Source organism: Euwallacea fornicatus, chromosome 22, assembly GCF_040115645.1.
Source record: "Euwallacea fornicatus isolate EFF26 chromosome 22, ASM4011564v1, whole genome shotgun sequence".
Taxonomy (NCBI): domain Eukaryota; kingdom Metazoa; phylum Arthropoda; class Insecta; order Coleoptera; family Curculionidae; genus Euwallacea; species Euwallacea fornicatus.
This window is the reverse complement of record NC_089562.1, coordinates 1,402,912-1,420,456: the sequence shown is the minus strand read 5'-3', so window position 1 is coordinate 1,420,456 and position 17,545 is coordinate 1,402,912. Positions and strand designations below refer to the sequence as shown.

Sequence of the window (17,545 nt, the reverse complement as noted above, 5' to 3'; positions counted from 1 at the left end):
ACAGACTGCGCAGGCCTTGATACAAAGTTGATCTAGTTTGTAAAGAAAGTATTCAAGTTAGCTGTGTGCGTTATCTTTATAATTGACACGAAAATAGATTGATAAACAAATCTCAGCTTAAAAGAGCTATATTATGTATTGAATAATTATTATAAATGAAGGCAGATGCTGATTATACGCAATAAAGTTAATAATGTTAAGAGAGAAAGGCGAAAATGCATTCCACAATAACTATTGATGTTCTGGAACAATATAAAAACGTAGGTAACACCTATGTCAAGAACATACGTTTTTGTGGAAGTTTGATTTATGATATAACGTTGGACATGATAGTACAAAAATCTTCCAATTGACAACTGTTAAAAAGAGAAAAAAAGGGTTTCGGTGTGCTGTCCATCGCGTCCAATATAGTCTCGTCCATCTAGAACCTCCGTCATTGAATCCTTAATGGCTTGCGGACATATGTTTACAACACATTCTCGAATAACTGTCTCAAGATGATCGATATTACGAAAGGGTCTTTGTTTATAAACGTCTTGTTTTAAAACCCCCTATAAAAACACTCTAACGAGGTCAAATGAGATCGTCTAAGGGGCCAAAATTACTTCATGTCGCGACCAATTAGTTTATACCACGTTTTCAGTAGACTTCTAAACACGACTTCTGTTATTTATGGGTGCTTCATCGCACCGGTACCGGAAAGTGTTGCTGGTGGCAGAAGAATACGATCAAAAAAGTCGAGTAATTCAGAATTTTAAATATATAAATTCTATTTAAAAAAGTAAAAACCGATGATTTGATTATTCAACGCACTGCACCAAACATTTCTTTGGAAAGAATATCAATCGCGGAATTCGACTGTAAAATTTTGATTTTTTAGAACCACCATCTACAGTTTCGTAAGCTCATTATTCCATTAGATGTTAATGTAATCGGCTTTATTGGTCCACAATATTTGAAAGATATTTGAAAACCTTCATCTCGTATATCGTTGGTACACGAGAGAAGGTGACCAAGCCCACCAATAGCAGTTTTGGATTATTAATACATATTTTTATAATTTACTTATGATTATAAAATCAATTCATCTACATCAGGCTAGTTTATAATGATTTTTATGAATCATATATTTTCTAGAGTATGAATTCAAAATTGCAAAATATTACACTTAAACACTATTAACTAGTTTCAAATTCTTAATCTCCATCTCTGTATTCATCTTGTGAGGGTTCTGGACACTTGTCAATCAAGTCATTGTCACTTGGCAAGTGTAAGTACCCACCATGGTATTCGACCGGAATTATCTCAGTGAGACAAAGCTTAATTAAGTGGTTTTTCTTCTTAGTTGATATAGGCCATGCTTCTGTATAATATTTCTTTTGCTCGCTTTCTTTTGGAATATTGCCGGGCCTACCTCCTTTTCTAACTTTCACGTTAAACATTTTATACCCTTCTTAATAGTTGTATCGGAACATTATAAAATTCTGTCCCCTTTTTCGTATTTTAATTGTTTGATTTTGCAGCCATTCTATTTGTTAAACGCTTATCTGTTACTTCTCGTCCGCTAACAGCTTTTTGGCAGAAATTTATTAGCTGGATTGTTTTTTGTCAGACCCGTAAGGGCACCTTTCTTCCTACCATTAGCTAATTCCACGAAGATCTGCGATTGATTTATTCAGTCCGCCCTGCAGTTACGCTAAAAACGCATATGCCTACCCCATGTGTTTTTGAGTGACCAAGACCAGATTGCGGTACCACGAATTAGTCCCTCCCGCCTTGATTCTGACGGGGAATTTGCAGAATTCACTCGGGAAGAAGGGCACTTCTTACGAAACATCCACAACACACACATCGCGACCAATCAACATAACATCTTACCCCATTTTACTAATGTTCTACGACACACCACCTCATAGTCATTAAGGATTCTTATGTTTAGATCCGCTAATCTAATATCTACTAATTAATAAATCATGTTTTTAACTGACATTGTTATTAATTGTTCAATTAATATCAATTCGTTTTGGGGAATTCGAACAAAACGCTATTTTTCCCCCCTTCATCTCCAGTTGTATTTTATAGTATGCATTTGCTAAGTTCTTTCAAGTCAGTAAAATCACTGAATCCGTATAGGTGAAAGTATTCACAAGAAAAAATGACTAAGCGGACTTAGTCACATTGTCTTGTACATGTTCTTGCAAAGAGGACTTGGTCAGCATGAAATATGGAGTTATAGGCATTTTTGTGGAATTTTTAGAGTTGTTCATTTTGCCCTGATGAATAATAATGAATTTAAAGTACATGGGCATTGCAAACTAAAAAACGTAAAATTTCGGACTTGGTCACTTGTGTACCGATGATATCTTCAAACCACAAAGAACTCCGCTCTCATGTCCAAATCACGTTCTCGCGAGGTGTTTATAAATTTTGCTTTTTGCGAATGACCTTCGTTTCCGTGTAAAATGCTTCTTATACTATCGCGGTTAAAACCTCTTTTTTGATCTCTTATGAGATCTATTCGACGTTTCATCTACTGAATTAGTTAATTAAACTAGCAGCTACTGCTCGATGAGGCGTATTTCCTCCACAAATCAAGACAATTTCATCTTCCCATTGGAGCGATAACATATTGCTTAAGATAATTTAGCAAATTATGACTTAACAGTTAATTGACGTGAAAACTATTTTAACCAAAAGCGGAAGGCAAAGTCAAAATTCATCGAAACTCGTAACCGAAATAAGTAAAAACATTTCTCGTATCGTGCGTACTTTATACGTCACGCTGAATAGTGAACTCCGAAATATAAACATTTTTGCCAGTTGAAATTCTAGATACAATTGCATTGTCCTTAATCCCATAAGAGTCATACGTAGAAGCACCCACCATGTAGCCAAGACTGAAAGACCCTGGTCGAACTTAAATATACCCTTGATACCTGTAAGATGATTAATTGATAAACTCCGCCAGTTCTCGTAGCTATCTTCTGCATCATATAGTAATAATTCATCCCAGAAATCGCAATTCCCTTGCTAGAATTGCATTATCGGGCACAATGTTATTAATTATTTACATTTGAATAATCGTGTTGTTAGTGTATTATACTCCCACTTTTGCATTATGATTTCGCGGGAGTATCGACGATCACACCGCCTGTAGCGTATAGTTGTATTGATTGAATCTTATTTACCTACAAGAAGGGAAACACTAAAATCGGTTACAATTCAGGGCTCGTCTACGTTTCGAACATTATTTAATTAATAAACGTATTAGGGTGGGGGCACTAATTTAACGAACAGTCAACAACTAATTAATATTAATGTAGAGAGTAGGTTACCTATACAATGGTTTTATTTGTGCGTAGTATGGAAACAAACCTAAATATTAATCAACGCGTGAAACTCAGTAGTGATTAATATGAACAACGTGGACACTGGTCCCCGATGGAGATGACTGGGCACTTTTATTTTCAAATTGCGTTAGAATCTCGAAAAGAGAAATCTAAGCGATTGGAAATTTTCGAAACGTCGAAGGTGCACATTTGGAAAATTTGAAAACGTAGATGTCACATTGATATCTCTGTTATGTATATGTCGGAGATTTATTAGTTCTTAAGTTTAAAAATGTAAAATTTGAGTTAACAATAAGGTTGAAGAGCAGGCTGACAGGTTTATCGTGGAGATAAAGCACTGTCGAACGAGGTCACTACCACCGACGCAATTAAGGGCCATGTGTGACGTTTCGGTCCGTGGGAAAACCAGGACGAACAGGTACCATTCCCTCGAGTCGAGAGGACCACGGGGAATGGGAACTGTGAAGAAGGCAGTAGTTAAAAAGAAGGGAAAGGTAGCGGTCGAGTAGTAGTGAATTCGTTAGCCCTTGCCTTACCAACAATTGATTTAATAAAACATTAAAATTATCAATGATGGAGAATATTCCCAATGTTACCCCGACATATACATGTTTTTGAATTGAATATGAGTGGTTCCCTTCAAGACTTTTTGGACTTTTTCGGCGATGTTAGTGTCCGAAGGGTTTAAAATGTCGATAAGAAAATTCCGAACGCAGCGGTCTGACTGACAGAAATTTGATAGCCAAAAATTGAGTGCAGAAATGGAGTTGTAAAAAACGCAATGAATGAGAGAGGCACGTTTCGAAAACGCCAACTTCTAAAGGAAAAAGAATGCAGATTTATTAATGTACTGGCGCTAGGACCAAGGACTTCACGCGTCGATAAATATGTACAGGGCGTTCCTTAACGATTTGCGAATGTGTTAAGGTGAAATTCTAAGCGAAAAAATAATGACAGTTTGCCATGTAAGTTATGTTCCAAAAATGCTCCTTTAGGAAAATACACGGTTGCAGAGCTTTCGAACAAAAATGGAAATTAATGAATGTTTCCGAAACCGCTTGATATATTTCAATGAAATTTGGCTTGTAAAGACAATTTATACAGGAGCGTTAATTGCAATAAAAATATGTCGTTCGATACAAAAAAGAGGATAGTTGCAGCATGTGACAGAATACGAAATACTTCAGGGATATTGGGAAGAGTGCAAAATTCGATGAATAGGGCGCAAGCACGCATATTAAGCGAAGGGGCTCATTTTCAACACTTTTAAAAATAGTTTTTTTTTGTTTCTTGTTAGTTCCAATTCATATCTCATTACGATGTCAACCCATAATGTGTCCATTGTTTTATTTGTCGTATTAAGATAGCTTTGAATAAGTTTTTGTTTAAACGCACATTTTATTGCAATTAATGCCCCTGTATAAATTGTCATTACAAGCAAAATTTCATTGAAATATCTCAAGCGGTTTTGGAAACATTCGTTAAGTTCCGTTTCTCCTTCTAAAACTTTGCAGCCCTGTATTTTCGTAATGGAGCACTTTTGGAGCATAGTTCATATGAAAAACTATCATTATTTTTTCATTTAGAATCCCACCTTCGAATGTCCGCACATCATTAAGGAACACCCTGTATATGTTAGACACGTCCGGTTGACTAGCACGTAGGTGACAGAAAAAAATCAACTGGGAAAGATATAAAAATCCCGATATAGAAAAATGTTCATTCGTAGCTAACAAAAGTACAGAAATAGTGGTATGAAAATTTAAGAATAAAGATTTTTTTTTCTCGAAAGAGATGAAATTTTGTTGAGCCCGTCCTCCATTGAACTAGTTCCGGGGTGAAGTGCACGTTTTTATCTTTTGAATTCGGCAATGCCTACGCCTCACTTTAAGTGCCTCTGGTGCATTTCCTAATTGAGCAACACCGTCCGTGGACTTCAATTTACATAATTTATCTCGGGGAAGCAAAAATCCAGAGAAAATTCCTATTTTCCCCGGTCCGCTGTATTGATAAGCATTAGCCGATTGAGTCATATTTCAAACGCGACCTCGTCACAAAATTACATGGGAAAGGTGTACCTGGCGCGGCCGTATTTTAGCGATCGAGTTTCGAGGACTGTATTAAAAAAGCCCTCTTCGGGGCAATAAACTTGGGACTTTGATGCGATTCTGGAAAACTGATGTGAATGTGGAAAACGCAATATTAGCTTCAGCCGCTGACAGCTCAGCTGCCGGTAAGCGACTTCCTTCGACGGCTAATTAAGGCATTTGGATGCCGATAGTGTCTTGTACCGATAACACGCACAGGCCGTTTAGCAACAGCTCACGGCGGTTTCATTATTCTTGGATAAGCAACGCTTTAAGTTTTATAATACGTTTGCTGTTTTCTACGAGATTTTGCAAACATGTACAGCATGTCAAAAAAGTCTGGAAACGGCCGGGTATTTCCTTAAATAATGTGTTATTCTCGAAAGACGTCAGAAGAGAGTTTATTTTGATGGTACATTTTGAGTATACTGACGGTTGTTCTTGGTAATATTCGGACATATGTTTCCAGATTTTTTTTTTTTGCACGAGGGTCGTAAATCCGGGCTGAGATAAAGGCGCCCCACGGTGACAGTGCGCATGCAGGCTCATAAAACTGTTCTTTATTAATTAAGTTCGATATTACCGGGTGTGAAATATGGGGTTCCGTAATGCCTCCAAAAATTATGACTTGATTTATATTTATACAACACCGATACCACGCTGTATCATGGAGACGGTGGTGTTTTATGGCCGCGCCGCGTTGCTTTAATAAGACACTAAAACACCTTTTATTGCGATTTGAAAAGGGGCGCAGGGAGATTTTTTTTAACCATCAAAAGGATTTCATGATTCGATTGCTCAAGGGCAAAGGGTGTCCGAGAGTTGGCAAATCTCACGAAAGATAAAAACTGATATAAGAAAAGGTTTATAATGATTTTCTGGGTGGAAAAAGTGAACGGAAGGTTGAACGTATTTTAGGAACTTTTTACAGGGTTCTATGGAAAGGAAAATTGCGGAACTTGAATTAAAGCCGGTACAGGACTAGAGATTTTCAGTCGAAAATTCTAACACTGTCCTGATGATTCATAGAACTTAAATATGCTAAGTTTAAAATAGGAAACTCGTGAAGTCTGAACATTTTTCAGGGATCTGCGAAGAATCCGTGTAAAATTATTCATTTAACCGAAACACAGTAATTTATAAATTTGGACTTTCCGACTCCGGAATCAGTAGAGCCAACACCTACTAATCGTCTCAACGAAGGCCATAAGCCTGTGGAGACATGAGTACCAAAAGATAAATCAAATTTAGTGTCCCAATGAGGCTACAGAAACGGGATTGACATGTCTCTTTCAGGTTTTGACAAGAACAAAAGATGGGATGATTTGTACACTTATTTTTTAATTTAAGTATTAACTATTCTCGTTTGAAGTTTAAATTAAACTCGGGGCATTTCTCAATTTTGTGATTTGAATAGTAATTTGAAAATGTATTTGAATATATATAGTTTTTGAATATTTGAGTAATATGGTCCTGGACGTTCCAATACAACAAATATTCGGGTAGTAATCAAATTATTTTCGAAAGCAATCAAATTATTTAAATAATCGAGTGTTAAGCTCGCATCCTTTTTTTTAAATAACTTCGAAGACATCTCTAACTTGGAGAAGCTCTCCACTTTAACCTGAATTAGCTCTTGAAAGCTTTAAGAGCTTCCAAAAGACATTTTCAACGTAGAACCGACATTTTTTGAATCGATCAGCAATTCAACCAAATTTGTGAACTCTTCCAAATAGTTGAGAGACTTCTGCAGTATAGTTTTTACTATAGATACATTCTTACATACTTCTGAACCTGTGGGAATCTACGTTTCATTTGATGAGATCTTTCTCTAAATTTGGGGCCCTTCTGTTAGAATTAAGTGTCATTGAGAATATTTGTATTATCGCCCCCGAGCTTTGTTATTTAAATATTATTTCATCTATAAGTGACTCAAATTTTGGGAACTCTCCAGAGGATGATTGGACTCTCCTAATAATTTGATTGGGCACTTTAAATTCTTGAGAATATCTTAAAATCGCTCAATTTTTTTAAATTGTTTATTTAATCTCAGAAATTGTTGGATACCCACCCAATTCCTCATGTTTTACTTGCGTTTGGCTCTATAATACATATATAGATACTGCGTGACATAGAAAAGACAACACCCCGTAAAAATTGTTTTAGTGTAAGAAACATTAAGGCAGGCAAAAAATTATTTAAACAAAACTAATACTTCATTAAAAAATTAAACAAATTTAATTGTTAAAAAAATATATATATTATTTGTCGGTCTTTCGGGGTGTCTTATACGTTTCTGTACACGTCTAGGCATGGATCTAATGAGGTGATTGATGTCCTCTTGGAGAACCTCATTCCAGGCTAACTGGACAGTATGACATAGTGCCGCTAAGGTTTATGGGGGGTGGGGTATATTATCTGTCCACAACATCCCATACATGTTCAATCGGTGAGAAGTTTGGAGTTCGAGATGGCCAAGTTAGCAAATTGATTGAATTTTGTTGAAAGAAGTCCACAGTCACTGTAGCCACATGTAGTCGTGCATTGCCTTGCTAGAAAACTGGATTAACAAGAGTTTCCAGATAAGGCACGGGATGAAGTTTCAGGACTTCTTGGATGTATCGTTGGGCTGTCATACTGCCTCTAATGAAAAGTAAAGGTGACATGCTACCATATGCAATAGTACTTCCAAACCAATATCTCAATAGTTTGATAGACACGCCTATGTATTGTAACTTTAGGATCCTGTCTTTCCCTCCACTTCTTACTCTTGCCGGACCATCATGCATATCCAAACAGAATCTCGATTTGTCACTAAACATGATATTATCCCATTCCAGATTCTAATCTATCCATTCTCTGCACCACTGCAGTCGATTTTGACGATGATTTAAGGTGAGGGGTAACACAGGATGAGAACGGTAGGAATCAGTTCAAAACTTCTTATCTGGCGATAAATGGTTCGAATCCCAATGGGCCTTCCATGGTCAGCAAACCATTTATACGCCAGCGTCCTCGACGAGAGGGACCTCACTTAGGGTCATAATTCGAAGCCGGTGATTTTAGCGCTTCGTAGTTCTTCGGGATCGTCCAATAGCTCTCTTTCTACCTGTTTGTTCTTCTCGGGACCATGCCTGACAACATCTCACTATAGTGTTGACACTACGATTTAATCTAGTGGCGATTTCTCTAAATGATTCGATCAGCTTCTCGTACACCCATTATTCGACCTCTCTGAAACTCGCTCAAATGATGAAAATTTCGCATGCGTCTAGGCATATTTGATTAACCTAAAAGCACTTTCTACGCACAACATACGCCAATAAATAATATTTTGCAATCATATTGTTGATATTTTATTGCAATTTTTATAGTAAAAAAAAACTAAAATTCTTGATATACAGGGTGGCGCAATAGTGTGACAAAGTACCATATCTTCCTTATTTTACAAAATTTAAAAAAAGTGTTCGTATAAAAGTTATATGTGAACATACAGGCTACATTTTAAAAATATTTTTTATCATATAGGGTGTTGCATAAAGACAGGTCAAAACATTTGTTCATTTTCTTTAATGGAACCCCCTATATATTATTGTATATTTGGATTCCTCGTAAAATTCTCTTCATGGTAGGATAATTAGTTTTAAATTAAATTGGAACGTTGACTGCTTATGTCGAAAAATGTTTAAATTTGAAGCAAAACATGGTTCCATAACATGCGCTATAACTTTCAAAGCACGTTAATTATTTTAACAAAAATTGACACAACAGAAGACAAAGGGATGCTCAAGTGCCTTGTTCAACGAAAAAGTCGGTTTCTCATTCAGAATATTTTCTACAGGCCCTGCAACTTGGGAATATTCAAATTCATTTTTCTTGAAATTTTTAAATGGGACACCCTGTATTTACGAATCCTATATTGTTGAGATTTGAATCCTCTTCAACTTTTGTTAAGGTAACATTATACGCATTCCCTTTAGTTTTGGCGGAATTCTCATTTCTTTAATACATTTGCAAATAAAACATGCTACGTCTATTAATAGTTTAATTTAAATTTATTAATATTATACACTGTATAATATAGACATTTACCTAATTAAATGTTCAAAGTGTCTGCCATTTTCTCCAACAAATTGACCATCAAAGCAATAGTCCCTATAGAGTAAGCTTCCTTTGACTAGTAGCACATTCCCCAACCAAAGCGTACCCTTAGCTTTGGCCTGATGGGTCATGTGGTCTGGCACCCAGATGGTATTCTCCGAATAAGTATTAGACGTAGCATGTTTTATTTGCAAATGTATTAAAGAAATGAGAATTCCGCCAAAACTAAAGGGAATGCGTATAATGTTACCTTAACAAAAGTTGAAGAGGATTCAAATCTCAACAATATAGGATTCGTAAATACAGGGTGTCCCATTTAAAAATTTCAAGAAAAATGAATTTGAATATTCCCAAGTTGCAGGGCCTGTAGAAAATATTCTGAATGAGAAACCGACTTTTTCGTTGAACAAGGCACTTGAGCATCCCTTTGTCTTCTGTTGTGTCAATTTTTGTTAAAATAATTAACGTGCTTTGAAAGTTATAGCGCATGTTATGGAACCATGTTTTGCTTCAAATTTAAACATTTTTCGACATAAGCAGTCAACGTTCCAATTTAATTTAAAACTAATTATCCTACCATGAAGAGAATTTTACGAGGAATCCAAATATACAATAATATATAGGGGGTTCCATTAAAGAAAATGAACAAATGTTTTGACCTGTCTTTATGCAACACCCTATATGATAAAAAATATTTTTAAAATGTAGCCTGTATGTTCACATATAACTTTTATACGAACACTTTTTTTAAATTTTGTAAAATAAGGAAGATATGGTACTTTGTCACACTATTGCGCCACCCTGTATATACTTGAATACATTGATAAATATGGCTGAAAATTCAATCGTTTTTTTGTTCGTTTGTGTTCCCATATACATACACGCATACCAAAAATTTTTTAAATAAAACCATTTTCACTGAGTGTTTTCTTTTGTATGTCACGCAGTGTATATTAAAGGACTAAAAGATTAGAATTAATAAATCATTGAACTTGAGGGTTGTTCTGGTTTGACCGTCAGAATCCATGAGAAGAACTACTCACGCCACTTATAAACGTTGATGTTGACCACGCCCTTCGCACAATCAATGTGCTAAAATGTTAATTGTAAAAACCTTTCAAGGTTCGCATTTAAATCATTTAGATTGAAATCCCAAATTCGTGAGAGACAACTAATTAGCGTCCTGATTGGTCAATCAGAACAAAGGAGGCAGACACCAACCCCTGCTCATTTTCTCTCCAGAGTTTTCCCAGAGACATAAATAGTTTGCGACTTGAGCCGAAAGGTAGTTATCCACGTTTTCCTTCTAATTCAGTTTTAAACTTGTTTTCGTGTCCAAGTTACACATAAGAAGTAATCACTTTGATCTTAATACAGACAATTGTTGAAGTTAGCAGTAGTGTTTTTTTTCCGCTATCACATCGATTTCCGTGGCGGTATTCACCTACAAAATAATACCTGGTTCCAGAAGACCTTTTCCGAAGACTCGAACAAAAGCTCTAAGAACTCTCTAGGAGAGATTATCAACTGAATTCGAGGATTCTCCATGCAAATTTAGGGGTTCTGGGATATTCCTGGGAAACTTACTGGTTCATTCAAGTATCCGGATATTCACATACCAATTCCAATTTTGGTCGAAATCCCCTTATCTACTTCGATATAACTGATTTCCAGGTTTTCCAGAATTTAATCTGCTATTTTTTGAAGGGATGTATTTATTTTAAACATTGGAGTAGTGCTGTGAGTGTACTCAAATATAAATGTGAAATGTCATTAAAGTGAATCCCTTGTCGCGTTGCCTTTCAACGTTCACTTAACGCTTCCTGGTGCAAAAATAAATCTACCTTTCCCCTTAGCAAATGTGTTTGTTTTTAATAAAGGCCTGAAACAGGGATCCTCCTGGGGGGAGTAAGTTACGTGCGGCTCTCCCGAGTCAATCTGGCTAAAGTAAACCGCTAATAAAATTCCATTGTTATCGCTCAAAACCGTATCAATCACATATTGGTTTTTCAATACATCATTTATTATGCCTCGGAAATCTTGCAGTGAATATTTTACGGCTTTTTAGCTGCAGAGAGAGGGCATGGAAATTCGAGCTTTTCGCTTGCCGATCAGGTCTCTTTATTCTACCTGACTCGCCAGAACGTTCTCGCCTTATTAAACTAAGCAAATATTACACCGCCTTTGTGTTATTTACCAGGGTTTCGAGTATTTGTGAGTTCGTTTGAATACAAAGGACATTTTATGAGGGCACACATGCATAGAACTAAATCCAATATTGTTTGCCACTAAAGGAAAATATGTCGTATATGTTTTTAGTCTTTGTGCTGGCGAATAAAAAACTTGCATTTGGCTTTTTGACGCGAAGCGCACAAAGAATGAACTGAAAATTGAGTTTCACGTCCACTAAGACTACACGTCGAATAGTAGGTAATAATGTTGCTTTCTAGAGTCATATCGGATTACGTCATTCCTCCATTCTCGTATTACTATAAAATATAAAGAGCCAAGAGAAAAGAAAATCGAATTTGTAGTCGTTCACTTGAGTTTTTGACATACCTTTTTTCGATTATATCACACAGTAAAACGTTACAATGTAGTTGTATTGCTTTCGATAAATTTTTAGCATTTTCACAAAATGTTTTTCACACAGAAAAACATAAAATTCGGAAAAAAACGTTTTCTGACCACAAAATAATGACGTATTATTTTATTTATCACAATTGGAAACAATAGTTTCTATCAGCCAAGAGACTGGAAGGTTGTTTTTGGCGCTTCTATTTTTCTTATACAGGTTTTGTCGCATTTTTCTGTTTTTTTAAGATTTATTCGCTTAATATCGGAAATATACTATTACATACCGAGTGGTCCACTTAACTTCAGACGACTAAATATCGGGGCAACCATCAGTTCAAGAGAAATAGATTCAAGTAAAAGTTGCTCGCCATCGAAGGGGAAATAAGGTGCCAAAATCGCTACCAACTTATGTGACGTCATCAAGGTCACTTTTGTTATTTCACACGGAAACCTATATTTATTGTTAATAGGCGTTAAGCATCACTTAAAAATTAACAACTTTTGTGGGAATAGCTAAGTTAATTAATAACATTTGGCTTTTAACATGTTATTTTAACAAATGTTCAAAGTGGCAACCGTTAACATCAGTACGTTTTCAATACGCACTGAAAATCAATTATAAGTCTTAAAGTTTCACTGTCTATGCTTCAACACGCATTTCCAATCTGTTTAAAGCGTATCTTCTTATCTACGGAGGTAGTAGGAACATTTACATACACTTTTTCCTTTAAAGTTCCTCAGAGAAAAGACTAAACTTCTTAAATGTGGTGACTAAACTGTAATTAGGACTTAGAGCTCGTTTTTGGTGCGAATCGAAAAATGCACTGACGTTAACGGTTGTCATTTTGAACATGTGTTAAAATAATATATTAAAAAACAATTTTTTTTTAATTTAACGTGTGGGAAAAAAATATTTTCCACAAAAGTTGCTTATTGTTAATTTGTGCTTAATGTCCATTAATAAAAAGTAAAGGTTTTCATATGAAAAAACACAGTTGATCTTGCAATTACTTTGATGACGTCATATAAGTTAGTAGCGATTTCGGCACTTTATGTCTCCTTCGATGTGGAGCAACTTTTATTTGAAACTATTTTCTCTCAAATTGATAGTTGCCCAGATATTTACCTGTTGCAAGTTAAATGGGCCACTCTGTATATGTATAATATATAGGGTATTACAGAATCTTGTGAGCAAAATTTAAGGACATATTGTACATCTACATATTAAGAAAAAGCTCATATAAACATGGGTCCGGAAATGCTCGGTTTTCACGATACGGGATGTTTTACTTTTTCTGTCTTTAATAGTTTATTTTATATCTATCGAAAACTCGTTGAGATATTGAGCTGAGTTTTAGTGCACGTAAATGTATCAATAAGGGTCACATTTACATGTAAAAAATGTTTTCAAAACACTTACATCAGTGGTGTTCGTACTGGTAAGTCATTATATTTAATGGGGAAAACTGTACGCCACTGGTTTTTATAAAAATTTACGTCGCTTCTTTAAAGCCAGATTAATTCTGTGCAAAAAGGACCTTTTTGTTGCGGCGCACCGTTTTCGAAATAAAACTTAGTTTATTAATCAGTCCAATAATAAGCCACCCCCAGAGAGATCTATTTTAATTTTAATGTTTTATTTTTATCTGCTAATTTTTCAAGAAACAGCGTACTAAATTTTAAGTTTCAGCCGAATGCTGACTGTGGCTTCCCTGTGCTTCAATACGTGCTCCAAATCGCCTTCGCACATTTCTAAAAACAGAAAAGTTAAAACACCCCGTATCGTGAAAACGGAGCAATTTCGAACTCATATGTACAATGTGTCCTTAAATTTTTCTCACAACATTCTGTAACATTCTGTATATGCGTTGAAATAGAGAGAGAATAATAAAGTTGGACACACGCAGTTCCATGTTCCTTTTCCATGTTCCCCATTAGCTGTACTTCGAGAGTTTACAACTTCGAGTGTGTTTCTACGCTCTTTCTCTCCTTTTCTCCCTGCGTATGCCTGTTTCTCTTTCTCTCGTTCTCTCGTTTGGATCATCACGAAAGATTGTTATACATTCATATGTCACGAATTCGAAGAGTATAAAATGTATGAACGAGCCACTCTCAGAGTGGTTTCAATTTGGCTCGCCCTATTTCCAGATCGCCCTAAAACCAATTCTATGAGTTACGTGAAATGGAAACCTAATTGGATAAGTAGTTTTAGGGGGGAAATGTAAAGAGATACATTTAAACTCCCATTTTCTAAATACTTATTTTTCGGGATTCATTTTTTCTTGCTTGAAATGCAGAGACATCGAAAACAGTAGTACCGTTCTTGTATCGTAGAAATGTCATTGAAATGGACGGAAATTTTCAACGTCCTGTAGGTGCATAGTATGGATATGGAGTATGTACTTCGATTTGCATATTTGGAATTTCCAATTTTGAAGAGAAATTCTCGAGTGTGTCCTGAAGTGAAGTCAGTGACGTTTCAACACAGAAAAATTGTTCGAATCTTTTGAAAATATTTTTCTTTACATTCCATTGAAATTTCCAATAAGCAATAGTATGTAAACATCCAATGTTGTAGAAAAATTTTGAAAAGTTCAATCTTCCCTAAAACCCACGATGGTGCTGTCCTTCTCTTAAGATTCTTAGAAATGTGCAGAACATATATATATAAACAATCTTTATTTCCTCAGAAATAGGCTATCGACCTGTTAGGTCTTTCTGCCTGTGGTACAATGGTAATCTTCTGGTGACTAAATACTATCACATTACATCTGGAAGTGCTCCCAAAGGGTGGTCGAAGGGGACAAGGAGGCGGGATTGTCTTGTCTGTCTCGTTAAGCAAAGTGGGCTCAGTATAGTTGAGTTGTTGGTGTTCTTTTACCATCTCTTCTGTAGTTGTCGTAGTCTTTCTGTTATTCTTATCATGTTTGTGCGTTCATACAGTAATTGGTTGGGTGGGCTGTGCAACGGGTTTTTGGGGTGTCTTAGTTTTGTGATTAGTCTTAGTGCAATCTGTCTTAGTGCATTCTGTAGTCTGTATGTGTTTGCTTGATTTTTCTGTTGCATTTGCCCTCAGTACGTGCCCGTAGTCCAATAGTGGTCTGCATATGGTTTTGTATATTTTTATGGCGGTTTCCATACTAATCCCTTTGTTTTTGTATGTCAGTGTTCGGAAGGCAGAACATATTTATGATTAAATTAGCAATAAATAAAAAATATTTGTAATAATCTAAACTCGAAAACTTAATTTATTACCTGAAATATCCTTTAAAGTTTTTCCCAGGCGTCACATAGAGTTGTACTTTTGGAAATTGCATTTCACGTCCACTGTAAGACTCAAGTCGACGTTGTAATAATGTTGTGCAGCAACTTTGCTTTCTTGCGTCCTATCTTATTACCCCATTTTCCGGCGTAATTGTATTAAAATCAAATTAGGGAAACTCGGGTTGTACTGCGCGAATTTTGCACGGGATTTAAGCAAATTATTTCTCGAAAACTTTGCTTATTCGATGGCTCGGGGCATGGAAAAGTTGGCGAAAGACATCTGCCGTAAATACCCGTGAATTTGGACGTATTAAAGTTACATAAAGTCAAGGGGATATACTGAAATGCAAATTGCTATGTTAATTCCACTTGAGCAAATCCTGCTGCTGGAAAGGAACGGAGGCCATGTTGCTTGTTCTCTTGTTGTCTTATTAGTATTCTACATTCGACCCCTTCTGTTTCTATATGCAGCAACATGAACGCCGGGTAGGTTTCTTTTCTTCGACGTCTGATACAGGGCAACAAATTTGAAAACCATTTAGATGATTAAATTAAGCCGCCCCCGACACAATAAACAAAATTTAATTTCCTCTTTTTTTTACTTTCCAGGTAAGCCTCACGCCTGAAATTGCCGACGAATTTACCGGAATTGAAAAGAATAGGGTAGGATCATTAGATTTCATTTTAAAGCAATTTTCTTAAAGTTACAGCTTTATTTGAAGTTATTTGATTGCGTGGGTTCGCTTGCGCCTTTAATGATCTCGTTTCTTAGTACTGCTGCATTACTTTCATTTTTATTAAAGCTTTTACATCAGTGAGTTTAAATTAACACCTTTTGATGTTTTAGCTCGCTCGAAAACGTGCCTAATATCCCATTGAAACGAATTTAAATCTGACATAACAGCAAACGATTTATCACTTAAGATCTTAATGCTGCTCGCTTAAGGAGGAGATTAAAAGACAATACGCGGAACTTTTGAGATTAATCTAAAACGGCATCAACAAATATAGGATTACTCCCACGGTTCGTTTTGTAATGGGATATTTTGCTTGAGAACCCAGACGAACATAATTTAAACTTAGGAATTTAACAATGTGTTAATTTAATTATTTTTGGTAACTTATTAGATAATTCAGTGTGAGCCACCGAGGCGGCTCAGCTGTGTTAAAGTGGGTTCGTTTGTTCCAGCCTACAAGGACAACGTCGTTGTCAAATTAATTTCATTTGTGACACTTGGTTACAGCAATGCCTTATCCGTGAAATGATTTAACTAGCAATTTTGGTGCGGCCGAACTTATTTTCATGGTCGACACCCGCGAGCTTACAGTTTACACCGTAGCCGCCATTTTAACCGAAAGCGAGCTGTTCCAGTGGCATCGAAAACGCTAAAACTCAAATACACAGTTTCTATCAATGGAAATTACGCCATTACACAACTGGCGGCCTCAGGAGTCGAGTGATTCCTTTAAGCATTTTCAAAAATCAACGCGTTCGTTATTTTCAACGGGAATTAACTTGCGCATCTTCAGTGTCGTACAGACATCTTTAACTACTGCAACTTCCCCAAAGTCAGTGGTGTCGTTTCTTCGGGCACAACCCGCGTCATTCCGTGGGGCGGCAGAGTGCGAGCTACATTGTGTCGATGACAATTTACACTAGATATTTTACAGGGATTAACTAAACTCGTGTTAACATAAGAACATTAAATTTATTTATTAAATGTATTAATTTAACGCTGCAAATTAGACACGTGCGTCGATGTGAGTTTGACACAAAATTGTTCAGGAGCTTAGGGAAAGAATTCAAAAGCGAGTCTTCGATTTCCTTTAATTCACGTTTCTGAACATACAATTGTTGCAACTCGTTGAGTTTTCTTCGAAGAAAATTTTCAAAACGAAATATTTAATAATCAACAATAGAATAATAGTAATAACAATAATAATAATAATAACAACAACTAACCTGAACTAACTCCAAGATAAAAAATTAAGAAGGTGGTAGGTGACCTTTCTCCTCCTCTGTTCGTCAACGTTCTAGCCCCCATTGATGATCGCATCCTGCTTTTCTTGCTTCTGATCTGCTTCAGGAAGGGCATTACCTTCTTCCCAGCTGAAAGCCCCACAATCCCTTTTGATCTAAAAATTGTGCTACACACTTAATGGCAT

The 17,545-nt window shown here is 36.1% G+C and overlaps 1 protein-coding gene and 1 long non-coding RNA gene across 10 annotated transcripts in view; one reads left to right on the top strand and one right to left on the bottom strand.

Moving 5' to 3' along the window:
• Nucleotides 1–17,545, top strand: part of Lar (tyrosine-protein phosphatase Lar) — a 260,221-nt gene that overhangs the window by 65,712 nt on the left and 176,964 nt on the right. The gene's annotated exons all lie outside the window — the stretch shown is intronic.
• LOC136346244 (uncharacterized) overlaps nucleotides 1–17,545 on the bottom strand; it is a 228,791-nt gene that overhangs the window by 38,379 nt on the left and 172,867 nt on the right. Inside the window, exon 5 of one of the 2 annotated variants that reach the window (XR_010733268.1) lies at nucleotides 17,360–17,527. The exons of the other annotated variant lie outside the window; for it this stretch is intronic. This is a non-coding gene — a long non-coding RNA (uncharacterized lncRNA). Of the gene's footprint in view, nucleotides 1–17,359; nucleotides 17,528–17,545 lie in introns of those variants that run through there. 2 annotated transcript variants of the gene reach the window in all.